Source organism: Falco naumanni, chromosome 12 (genome assembly GCF_017639655.2).
Source record: "Falco naumanni isolate bFalNau1 chromosome 12, bFalNau1.pat, whole genome shotgun sequence".
NCBI classification, from domain to species: domain Eukaryota; kingdom Metazoa; phylum Chordata; class Aves; order Falconiformes; family Falconidae; genus Falco; species Falco naumanni.
In genome coordinates, this window is record NC_054065.1 from 29,489,996 (window position 1) to 29,503,068 (window position 13,073).

The 13,073-nt window shown below is 38.4% G+C and overlaps 1 protein-coding gene across 1 annotated transcript in view; it reads left to right on the forward strand.

Moving 5' to 3' along the window:
• Positions 1 to 13,073, forward strand: part of ALK (ALK receptor tyrosine kinase) — a 322,417-nt gene that overhangs the window by 211,622 nt on the left and 97,722 nt on the right. The window lies entirely within an intron of this gene.

Below are 13,073 nucleotides of genomic sequence, written 5' to 3' on the forward strand. Positions count from 1 at the left end.
TGCTTCTAACTCATAGTCTTTTAATGCCTTTTTGGAGAGGAGCACAAATTCTGGCTGCTACAGAACCTTCACAGAATGAAAGGTTCTCACCAAATCAATCATTTAAATAAAAAAAACAGGGTGCTTTCCAGGAAAGACTACTTTTAATGTTGCCCTACAAGTTTTTAATGTTTTGAAGGAAACAAGTTGTTGGGATTTTTTTTTTTCTCTTTGGAAAAAATTTCTAAGAAAATTTCACTTTGGGAGAGCCAAAGTAGTACTCATCTTGACTTGCCAGATGCCTGTCCTGACAATTTTCTGCAGTAGAAAGTAGAACAGATGAGTGGTTCCTAGACAGGCAGCTTACAAGCCATCTTTTTGATGTTCCTGGTAACAAATTTCAGGGTTGTTTTTTAAACAACTGTGGAAAACTTGATTCTAATAAAGTATGCCTTTCTTTGGCGATGTTCCAAAGCAGTTATGGCCGAGTAACCCCTAACAGCTCAATGTAGTGCATGGAATTTTAATAATGGGCAATGTTAATGCAGGTTACTTTTTTAAATACAAGCTCTGTTATCAAGTATGTAAATTTAGTGCTTCATGCCACAGACAGCTGCATTTTAGTTCTGCCAGCTTTATGGAGCTTGTGAATCATACTGAAATCTTTAGGTGTTACGTCAGTGAAGAGTATTATTTCTTAGAGCACTTAACACATTACCTTTTGTCCATTTTATTTATTTGGAGTACTGCTGAGTTGAGCTGCATGTCCTTCTTTTCAAGCTGTCTAGGACAGGTAAATCTGCTGGAGAATAGATGTTATTTTGGTTATTTACGTTGCTCTCCACAAAGGCCAGTTGTATTAGGGGGTTTATTGTACTGTCTATACATAAAGGCGATCTCTAAGCTGCAACAGGGAACAGCCTGACACTGCTCAAAGTGTGAGGCATGTTCAAACAGAATGCGCCTGTTCTGCTGATGATGTGCGGAATGTGTCTTGGTGTCTAACGGAGGCTGAAAAGAAAGTATTTCAACTCCCCAAAACAAAAAAGTGAACGGGACAGAAGTCATTCAAATCCACAGTGCTTTGAGAATTCATTGCCACAGATTTCACAACAGGCTACGGGAGATATTCAGCTCCCATGAAGGTGTATGAATTATTCTCTTGGGAGCGCTTGAAGGAGAGCCATAGTGACGGACAGTCAGTGGAGTGAAAACATGATGTTGGCTGAGTGAGCTTATACCAGTTCTGGGCACCGTTCTACAGATGACAGATGTCAGTTGCTGAGGCTATTTAGATATATTGTGAGCAAAAGGAGGAACAAATCTCCCATTTTGTCTACAGATTTGTAGCCATTGGCTACTCCCCTGCTCTGCTTACAGGACACGGTGTATGAACAATACCACCAAGGAATAAAGCCACTTGTTCTTTTTTGGCTTGGTTGAAACCACTAAGCCTTTTGCACACAGCTGAAGAGGTGGTACTGTGTCCTTTTACAAGAAAGATGGTGGTGGTGAACAGCCGAGGGTGGCATACCAGGTCTGGACGAAATGGGAAAAGCAATAAGAAAAGATTAATCTAAATCTAATTTTTCTGCAGCTGTTAGAAGCCTTTAGGCAGCCTAGCTACTTGGATGCCTTGTCACTGAAGCACCTAAAACACAGGTGAATTTGGGAAAGAAACATCTGAGAAAGAGTCGTAAGCCTGCAGCCTATTTTTTCTAACCTTTTTTGAAGACTATGTAAACAACTTAAAAAGAAATTAAGGTCCATAGGCAATCTTAGGAAATCAGGCTACTATTTCCATAAGTGGATACAGGCTTTGGATCTGAATTAGATGACAACAGGGGCTTGAAGAAGGTAGGAGTTTGAGGCTGGTACTTGCTTCTGAGCATTAGCAATTCCATTTTTTGAGTTTTTTAATCATGGAAAGGATGGGATTTTTATTGCATTTGAACTGAAAAAATAACAGCTTATTTGATACTGAATGGGGAATTAAAACTTAAAAAACTATTCAGATGCTGCTAAAATTGTGGGTTTGGGTATTTTTTTTAAATTCTAAATTTAAAAATTCTAGATTCATATCCCATCTAACTACAAATTGTTGAGTGGAAACATAACTCTAATCATTGCAATGTCTTAGTTATGCTCCACATTTCCCTTTCTTCATTCAACAGTGCGGCGGATTAGAAAATCAAAGTGATTTTTCACTTGAGTATCTTCACATTTCCCAGTTCCCATCATATAATGACTCTTGATTGGGTCAGTTTGCTAGAAAAAAGGAAAGCCCTTACAGACTGTGGGGTTTCATTTGGTTTTGGTGGTGGCTTTTTTGGGGGCGAGGTGGTGGTGGTGGATTGTTGGTTTTTTTGTTTTTGTTTAGTTTTAAATGCTCGGGATTGGCCAAACTGTATTTGGTGCATCTTTTACCAACTGCTTGCTGTAGTTCATCACCACTGTTCTTCTGATGCCCTCCATCCTCTGGCTTTAATTCTTTAGGGGGGCTTCTTAGCACTTGACATGTGCTAAGTGCTTTTTGTTTTTTACAGTAAGTTTTCCTGAACCATAGGATTAGGTTTTGATCAGAAAGCCCCTGCAGTCAACAGAAAGCTGCTTGGACTTCTGTAGGTTTTGGATCAGGACAGTTAGCAGGTAGCATTGCCCATCATCCTACAGCTAATTGACTTTCAATTACTGTCTGAAATGTGAAGCAGAATGTATTTGTCAGCATGTAAAACCTAAACTATTGATTGTCTAATTTGTTTTATTACAACTTACTATTTAAATACGTGCAGTATCCAAAGGGGGAAAAATAATACAAATTGCAGGGAAGTAATATATTAATTTAATAGTGTCAGTTAAGAATTTGTTCCTTCTACAAGTAAAGTAATTGGTACAGTGGCATTTTACAGTTGATGGTAATTTCTAGTAATAAAAATAGAGTTCATTTCCTAAGTAATGTATTGACTTATTAATGATATTTAATGGTTTTCTTACTGATTTTTTTATTGAAGTTGTAAATTAATTAATTTGCTAACTTATTTCCAAAAGTCTTAATTAAAGTATTTAATAGTAAGCACAAGTAAATGGCAAGACACTGTTTTACTTAGCAGTGTTCGATTTGCCAGTTCTAAGTAACTTTTTAAGTAAGGGGTGTGGAGATCAAATGCTTCTAAAACATGTTAAAGGTTTAATGATGCTCTGAGGCTGTTAAAAGCAGTTATTTCAGACACTCAGCCTGTCCAAGAGGAAGCACTTAGCTTTCAAGTTTTCAAGCTCAGTAAGCAACATAAAAAACATACTTATTTTGGAGAGGGGAGAGACTGTGTGTCGTTGATTAGGTGAATGCTTCTGTCCACTCAGCAACAGCTTCTTTTCAGTAGGTACTGAAAGTACATAGAAATATACTCATTGCCTTCAGAGCTGGTAAGCAGTTAGGTCTGTAATGATCTCATGGTTGTAATCCATATGCATATTTCTGAAATGAGGTTAATGTTTTACTAAAAGCCAAATCATTGATCCAAAGCAGAGGACCTCTCAAGAAAGGAGAAATTCTGAAGACCTGAAGGTGATTTTACTGGAAGAAGAGAGTGTGAGGGAAGAGTAAAAATGTAGACTTGTAGCATGTCTGAAGAAATATGAGCAACTGCCAGACAGAATTTTTCGTGATTCTGTTTAATAAATAGATCTATGAATCAACTACAAGAAATCAATAAGGGCTCTCTCCAAACAGGATTACTTATGTTATCTGAATCATTATTGAAATGCCGGTTTTCTGTATTCAGACAAAACCTGAATATGTATCATTTCAGTTTTCCCACGTATGCTCACTTTCTGCAGTTTGTCTTATAAATTAATTTACTGAGAGGATTTTGTGGTTAACTGAACTTAATGAAATACCAGTGAGCCCCTTTTCAAAATGAGTTCTTGATGCTTCCTACTGGAAAATTGCCTAGAAAAGTTAACCTCTTCCAAACTGAGAACTGAAATAATATCGGTGTATCCAATAGAATCGTAGAACAGCCCAAGTTGGAAGGAACCTCAAAGATCATCTGGTTCAACCTCTCATGGGAAAGGGAGCCTAGGTGAGATCATCTGGCACCCTGATCAGCTGCATCCTGAAAACCTCCAGTGAGGGAGACTCCACCACATCCCTGGGGAGGTTGTTCCAGTGATTGCTTGTCCTCATGGTAAAAAATTTGAACAGAGGTTTCTAAGTGAAGTCCCACATAACACAGGGCTAATTTAGTTGTTAAGAATTAATTGATTAAAATTTTGTATAACTTTTAAGTTGTTTCACTTGAGTAAAATTGCAAGGTGTTTACAGAAGATTTACTTAACTGTGTCAATATATTTTTTATTAATTATTTGCTTAGTTGTAATTATGGGACAGTGGAGAGAAGATGTGTCCCTTTAGTGGAACCAACCATGTCTTCTTATATGGTCTGGAGATCCACCACTGCCCAGAAATTCAGAGAAACAGGCGAACAGAACAATGAGCATATTTGGTGTTGTGCCATTGTTATAAAACTGAAAAATAGACATTTAAAAAAATAGTAGTTTTACATTTCAGAAGTAGTTGTCTTTATTTAAGGTTTAGGACCAACACTTACCATAAGACTTACTTGGCCTATCGGGTCATTTTTGTGTAAAGGAAACTGGAGAATTTCCCTTGGCACTAACACCATGCTTAAGTAGCTTACCAAGCCAGAGTTAATTGAAGTCAATGGAACTATTCAGTATGTTTGGATTAAGTTCTGAGTACCCTTCATTAAAAAAAATAAAGAATAGGCAGATTGGCTGCATTTTCCTTGGAGTGGCCTATGCTATTTATACAGTTCCACTGAGCTGGTTTTCCTGTGGATCTAATTTCACTAAGTAGGCATTTGGAAAAGCCTTACTATTTTAAGAATATTTGCCTCCAAATGCTTTGGCAACTACCTTCCTCCCCATTCACCTCTGCTCCCCCCATGAGGTAGGACTGATTATTCTGACTTCAGGTTGTGTGCCAAAAACCATCTCTAACTTGCTAGTGTTTTAATCCTGTAGGGATCTTATGTTGGATTAAAAACTACTTTACAGATGAATGTGGTGGCTGTAGTGAAGTTAAATCATTTTAAGGTAATTCCAAAGTGAAAATTATTTCACTTGTGGTTTGAGCCCATTTGAGTAAAATAAATTTAATGCACTTGTTATGGGGCTTATCTTTGTTTTCATTTTTCATTTTCATCTTTTTAAAATTAAGTTATATTAATGCTAGGAATAAAAAAAATTAAACAAATTTAGTCTTAATATTGTTTCTAGAAAAGGCAGAGTAACTCAATTAGAGGTAGAGGAGCTTCTTACAGTAGTGAATTAGCGATTATGCATTTCTGTTGCTGACTGAACACCAGCTTCTTGCAGAGCCAAATTTAAACAATGATGGTTATGTTAAATAATTTAATCTATTTAGAACAGTAGTTGTACTCACCAAAGGGTGGATGAACCTGAATATTTAGAGCATTTGGTTTTCATAGGTCTGTCCTGCTAGTATGTTGGTGAATGGGACCTTGTGTCCTGTGGTTTTATTTAGTAATCAACTGATCATATATTTGGTTTTTTAAGGTATGAGGAGGGAGGTAAAAAAACATTTGAGATGGTGTAATAATGCTCATAAAACTGGTCTTTAAAATCGATGCATTCATACAGGTGGCAGAAGGGCTGGAATCTACCACAGCAGGATCAAACATGCGTGTTTCCTACACAAAGTTACTCTCTTAGCAGAGTGGGCAGGTTCATCTACTCTAATTCAAAAAAGGTTGGGTGGTTTGGGTTAAGAAACAGAATTGAGCAATCTCAGCCCTTAAAATTCAAAACTTTAGTAATCAAAAGAGATGGGCTTGCTCATACGAGGTACTGGAAACTGTTTGAAAGACACTGCAGATTCCTCAGTTCCCCTGCAAATGCTGGCAGTTGTGGTCTTAAGTACTTTTTAACGCTTTGAAGAATTGGCCAATACATTATCTTTTTAATGCTGTATATGATTTTTATCCTGACCTTCTCCCTTAATTAAGGCTTATTTCAACATGGGAGCCATTGATTCAGTGGAAGAAAATGAACTCTGTAATCTGCTTTCCCCAAATTGAACTTATTTTTATTACTATTAATTGCTGCCACTTAGTTCTTGTGATGTTTTAACTGCTTGGATTTATTGAAACAATCATAGGATTCACTATTAGCACTTGAGAAATGGGGAGGACAATGATGATTTATGGATGACCCAGTGATTTTAAACTAGTATTACCCCAGATTCAAAGCTGATTCCATTGTGTAAGTAGGATGATAATCTGTCTCTCCATTTTGCTCCCCATAATAAACCCCTACATTTTCAAAAGACTGCTAGCCTGTAACAGACGGCATGCCAAACCTTGATTTTGCTAAAACAAAGTCAGGGGTAGTTGTGCTCTGAGTTTTGTTTTGTATAGATCCATGAAGTTCCTTCTTAGATGTAAGAAGGGGTTTTGATTTAAACGGGACTGATGTTGGAAGATGTTAAGACCTGGCTATGCAACTTGATTCATGTTTGTGAAGAATTGCAGTGGTCTGTGAGAAGAGGTGAGAGACAGCGGGGAGGCTTAGAAAGAGAACAGAGGAGGCAGATGATCAAGCATAAAGGATAAGAGTCAGGCTGTGTGAGCAAAAGAATAAATGAGAGAGGGAGAGATGAGGAAAGGAGAGATGTTGATAAACCAGTAACACTGAAAACAAATGACAGAATATTGGGCAGGAATAATTGGTCTAGATAGTGGAAATGATTAAAGAGTTTGACCAGTTAGAAAGTGATTGGAGTAAACATTTACAATCCAATTAATTAACTAGAGCAATCAAACTTAATCAGATAGCCACTCAATCAACCAGACTGAACTAACTTAATGGATAATCTGTTGAACAGGCAAAGAAATCAAGTGAGACTGGGAGAAATTCAGTGAATTGTGCAAATTGGATGAAATGCACAAGGATTAATCAACTAACATATAAAATTATCAAATGCAAAGATAAATACGTGGGATATTCAGGTGGAAGCTAGTCCCTTTTCTGGCATGACTCACCAGAGCCCGAGGGACATTGATGAGCAAAATAACTTTTGGAAGATGAAAAACAAGAATGAGGAGAAGATGGGACAAGAAGGAAAGAAGATTTTCTGTGTGTGCTTCCAGGTTGTAGAAGATGAAATAATGCCAGCAGCAAGGACGTTATTTTTTTAAAAGCCTGCATAAGTGTCATACATACCGATGCTGGATTCGGAGGTACCACTGCTCTGTAGTGGCACAATGCATGCAAGAATGAGAAGAGGTATAATTCCTCCTCTTTCTTTGCCATGGCAAAAAGTTCTTTCGGTTTAGGCTCAGGGCTTCTCTTTTGAAGTATTCAGGTTCAGCTTGTTTTCTGTGTCTGAGAGGTCTCATTGCAAATCTGCCCCAGACTTGCTATAAGACCCTGTTCAGCTCTTCCCTTTTCTTGTCCAAAACCTTCCCCTTTCCGCTTGCTTTGTCCTGCTGTTCTGTTTCTGAATGATCTGCTGCAGTTAGCTTTCTTACCAAATCCATTGCTGCACCAAACCCCAGACATTGTTTAGTAATTCTGCGCTGTATCTAGTATGGGAGAGGTGTGACACATTGGTGCCAGCAGTGATGGATATGGTGAAGTAGATGCTCTGCAATGGAACAACTGAAACCAAAAAGCCTCGACCTTGTAATTCCAAATCAAACCCATAATACATAAATAGACATGTCAGCTGACTGAGCCCGGTGCATCGATTTATCTCTGAAAATTTTAAGAACCTGTAATGAAGGACCGGAGTTTTCTGAAAAGGAGCACGTGCTCTTTCAACAAATGAGACTTCTTTATGCTATATTGGGAAACTCACACCCGGTGACTACACATCAGAATCTTGGTCAGAATCATTAAACCTGTACGTTGCGATTCTTTTACTTTGAAATCATGAAAAACGTGGGTGAAAAGAGGAACTTTCAAAAGCTGTCAAGTGACTTAGGAGCGCAAATTAATGGGAACCATGCTCCTTAGTCTGCCAGGAGTTCTCAGAAATGCCATCATTACTGAACTGCGCTGAGGCATGCCTTCCACCTGTGAGGATGAGAAAGGACAGGCTGTGCACAGCGCTTCCATGGAGGCAGTTTTACGGAGTACCTCCATAAATGAGGCATACAGGGCTTTTATGAATTGAGCCTTTGAAAGCCCTGCTAGTAAGGCATATTGATCTGGAAGTCACACACAGATGATAAGATCTTAAGTTACAGTCAGGTTTTATGACGTGAAAGAATTTTAAGAATACTTTTGTCACCCCTTCCTTAAATGATTGCCAGCTGAAATGCTGAAGTTCTGTACAACTGGGAGGTTGCAAACACTTAAATGAGTCAGCTGGATTCTAGGTGCAATTCCATCCTGTAGTGTTTTGGGGCATGTTTGATGGAGTAAACCTGTAAGCAAAATAATAAGTTTAGAAATGTTTTTCAGATCTACAAGGAAATATAATTTAATCAACTCTCACAGAGAGATTTTATCATGTTCCAAAAATAGCATCAATGATGGATTTTTCATTTGATGTGAATAGAGGTGAACAAAGCAAGTATTTTAATACCTAATTGAGGGTTGGGAGCCAATCTGTCTGGTTCGGTGAGATGGTGTGTTGTGGCATTCCGGGATCTAAACTGTTTTGGTTGATTTGTGTGAGCCACAACCTAGAGTAAATGATTTTGCAGAGACTACAGTAGTTAATGTTCCATGCACTTAAGCCTAAATTATGTACTGGATTTTCAAAATGTCATTTAGAGCTGTAAGCAACAACTGCATAAATCCAGCACCATATTATACAGTACAAAAAAAAGATTAGTATGTGAAGGGTGAGATTTCGATATTTCCATAATATTATCAGTGTTGCTATTGATTTATAGAAAGTCACTGTTGACTCCTTAAGCACCTCGTGGAATAGCAGTGTATGTACATGTGTTTATGAACATGTGTTAATGAAACCATAAGAAAAAGAAAGCAATCACTGCAAGATCTGAAACACTAAGTGTAAAGTTTTGGCAACAGTATTAACTCATCAGGGATTTTTATTGTACACATCAGTAACGAAACAGTAGTAAAGTGACTCACCTGTCTAAAAAAATTCCCAAGACAGCAAAGAATGGAAGTATTTAATGTACGTGAGCTATTTCCCAAAGTAAAGGAAGTGAGTAACTATGAAGTAATTTGGATGGGCCTTCAGCTAGTCAAAGTTGTAAAGCATGTTGCACATCATCACATTAATTGTTGGAGCTTATATGTTTATCAGAGCTTTTGAAAAAGAAGGAGCCTGAGAAGAGGTTTGATAGGAACATCGCTGATTTGGATTTCAGGTTCTTTGTGATTGCTGGGCTCTTCACAGCCAACAGAAGAGTTTGGTTTGGAAAGGTTTAAGTTGTAGCTGGTTTTTTTATTGTTGGTAAAGGAGGCTGGAGCCAATGCTTAGTGTTTGCAATGATACATATTACTATAAAGTTACTATAAAGTTGTTTTTTAAAATATTGTCTTGCAGAATACATTTTATACAAACTATATTTTCTAAAATATAACTTGCAGCTGGTCAAGACCAATGAGAAATGCAAAATAACATTTTCTATTGTATGTTGGGGAAAAAAGTCCTACTCCAAGAGATGTTTGACCTGCTTGTCTTTGCAGAGAGTCCTTTGCAGTGGTCTTCCATGCTTAGGGTGTTTGTCTTCTGTTTTCTTCTGATTTCATCTTTAGGACACCTCCAACTTCCTCTGTTCCCAAGTGAAGTTGGGCAGTTTCTCTCTTGTCGGCAAACCTATTCCTCCTCTTTCCCTTTAGTCATAAAACATTCCTGCCTACCTAATCTCATCACGAAACCTTTATGGCAATTATTACTCCTTTTATAAGTTTATATTCTAGCAAGTAGTCTTCATCTTAATTGTTGATTTGTAGAATATGGGCTAATTTGTGACTTTGTGTGGTTCTCCTTAAATTATAATAAATGTGCTTCTACATGCTTCTTCTGTTACCAGCAGTACCAGACACCAGCAGTGTCCGTAGTGCGTTACAGTTATCTTTCTCAAGTATAATAGGAGTCAGAAGTCAGAGCATTCTCTGGTTCATATTATTTTTTGACTTTTCAACTAAACAGTGCATTCCTTTGCTGGATGGTAAAGGTAACTGCCAAAAGGAAACGTTATGACTGGGTGTCACCAGGATGGCAGGATGCCACCGAATGGAAGTCAGTTGTGCAAAATCACTCTTCCTACACTGCAAGCCCACACTGGTGGTGGTCTGTAAATACTACAGAGGAGTTGATTGCTGTCTCCTTTTATTCATTTTGCTATAACATCTCAGAGCAGTACTCATCTATACGTCTGGTCTGTGTGCACTGAATACAAGCAAAGGACAAAGAAATTAGGTTGCAAATTCCTTAGCACAAATACAAAGGCAAGCAGCAACAGGTTAATAAAGACCAAAGCCTTTGGCCTGGCCACAGTGAGTGAACATTAGATTAGCTGACATCTGGGATGTAATTAGTTGGGATGAAATGGAAAATATTTTAAATAGCCCTTTCATCAATCTTAGAAATGAGAAAGAAGTAGTGAGCAAACAGAATCAGGCCATTTGTGGAGGCAACAATAACCAGCAGTTTACTGGTGCATTCTAACAAGTTTTAAGTCAGGGCACTTGACTGATGAAACAGGAAAGAGGGGAGTTCACAGAATCCCAGAATGGTCGGGGTTGGAAGGGACCTCTAGAGATCATCTAGTCCGACCCTCTGCTGAAGCAGGGTCTCCTTGAGCAGGCTGCACAGAGTCCCATCCGAGTGGGTTTTGATTGTCTCCAGAGAAGGAGACCCCACAAGCTCTCTGGGCAGCCTGTCCCAGGGCTCTGTCATCCTTACAGTAAAGAAGTTCTTTCTCCCATTCAGGTGGAACCGCCTATGTTGCAGCTTGTGCCCGTTTGCCCCTTGTCCTGTTGCTTGCACCACTGAACAGAGCCTAGCCCCATCCTCTTAACACCCACCCTCAGGATATTTGTTTGCATTGGTAAGATCCCTTCTCAGCCTTCCCTTCTCCAGACTAAACAGGCCTAGGTCTCTCAGCCTTTCCTCATTAGGGAGATGCTCCAGTCCCCTCATCATCTTTGTCATCTTGCTATCAGCTTTGAGCTTTTAGTTAGTGCTAGGCACTGCCTAGGCCTGCGACCGTGTTGGTATAATTGAGCGCTGTCTCTGGGGTCTTCTCTTCAGAAAATTGCGTTCATTCCAAAAGTTACTTGGGCAGACAGCTTGGTCATGGTAGAGCTTCACTGCTTGCCTAAGGAATCTTGCTGTACTTGTGTGGGTTTTACTAAGTGCCAAGTTGTTTGTAAAGAGTGTGTAGGAAAGGCATTAGGTGAAATGAAGACGGTTTCTTTCCCAGTTTACAAAGCCAAACAAAGGACTTGTCCCTTTCTCCTTATTTCTTTTTCTTAATAGTGTATAGGAGACCTCTTTTTTAACACATCTGCATTCTGCTGATGCTGGCTGCTTTTTTTTAGCATTAGAACAAAGGCCAGAATATATTTTCAGCAGATAGGAGACAAAAAAAAAAATCTTCTTCTAAACTCCAACTTGCAAAGCTAATCCACAAGCAGTTTAGCACAATTCTCAATCTAGACCTCAACTGAACTGTCAGGGAATGAAATCTGTATAATAAACCAGTCATCTAATTCACGATATCACAAGATTCAATCTCCTTAGGCAAGATTTAGTTCAGACGTTCTGATGCTTTGTTGTATGAAGTTAGACAAGGTGGTATTCATCTTTTGTGACTTCAGCTATCTGAAAGTTAGGCATCATGTCAAAGCTAGTTGCTAGGGCCCCTCTGTAGTCAACAGAGAGAAAAAGAGGCACTTCAGAGAGCAATTCATTCCACCTTTAACATCATAGCATCATCAGAGTGTCAGAAAGGGGACAATGCTTTGCTTGAAGAATTGTAGCCTGGAATTTCTAACAGAACTATCCTTTTAAAGCCAGCGGGTGCTTTAATATCTGTAATCTATAAAGTCAGCCCACCAGTTCCTCACTTTCAAATGAATAGTGCCAGGCAAGGAATCTTTAACCAATGGATTGTCTATTGAGCATCCTCGACACTCACTGGTTAGCATGCTAGATAAATCATTTTATAGTAATAATTTTGCAGAAGTTTATTCAGAGTCTCTTAGAATAAAACCTGAAAACAAAATTAAACAGCTGTTGAGTGCAAGATTAATAGTGCTATTCAGGGACCCTTTACAATACCAGCATTACCAAAACAAGCTGCGTTCGTGCAGCTCTGACAGGATGCTTCCAGCCAGACCTGGAATCCTCTCTGCACTAAAACTAAAGCCACCAGCTGTTCTGGGAAACCTGTATAAGTTAAAACCCAGAAATCAGCCCTGAGATTTACCCTCTGTAGATGTTTTATAAATAGGTCTAGAAAAGAATATATCTTTTAAAAGAAAACAAACAAAAAACCACTCCAAACCAACAGCTCTTTCACACAGAAGAACATTCAGATATAGAAGTGGTTTGTCAAAAGTAAAGTGGTTATTGGTAGAAGCAGAGCTACAGCCAAGAGCCTTCTAATGGAGCCCTGTAGATTATATTGCTTCTCTGCATCCTTGCAAAATCACTTATATGTAAAAGCTTTGATTTTATTTATATTTTTTTTTTGACCACACTACTTTATGGGAGACCTTAATGAAGGCTTGTTGAAAAATCTACTGAAATTGAGTTCCAATTTGACATTGGATCCCATGCTGCTTTCCAAAGAGTGGTAATAGAGGATCCACATTCCTTACCAGTAGGTACAATTCCCTCTCTTGCATTATCTTTTTAATTTTTATTACCCTTGTGAACGACTGTGTCACTTCTGTTTAAGCAGAAGCAGTAACCAAATCCTTTAATAAAGCCTTAAACAGCAGTGCTTCTAAATGAGGTTAAGATCTATATTACATGCAACATTTGCCTTGAACCTTAATTCGTCCTGCATCTTCAAGGATATCTGGTTACCTTCAGGAGTTAGTAATTTCAA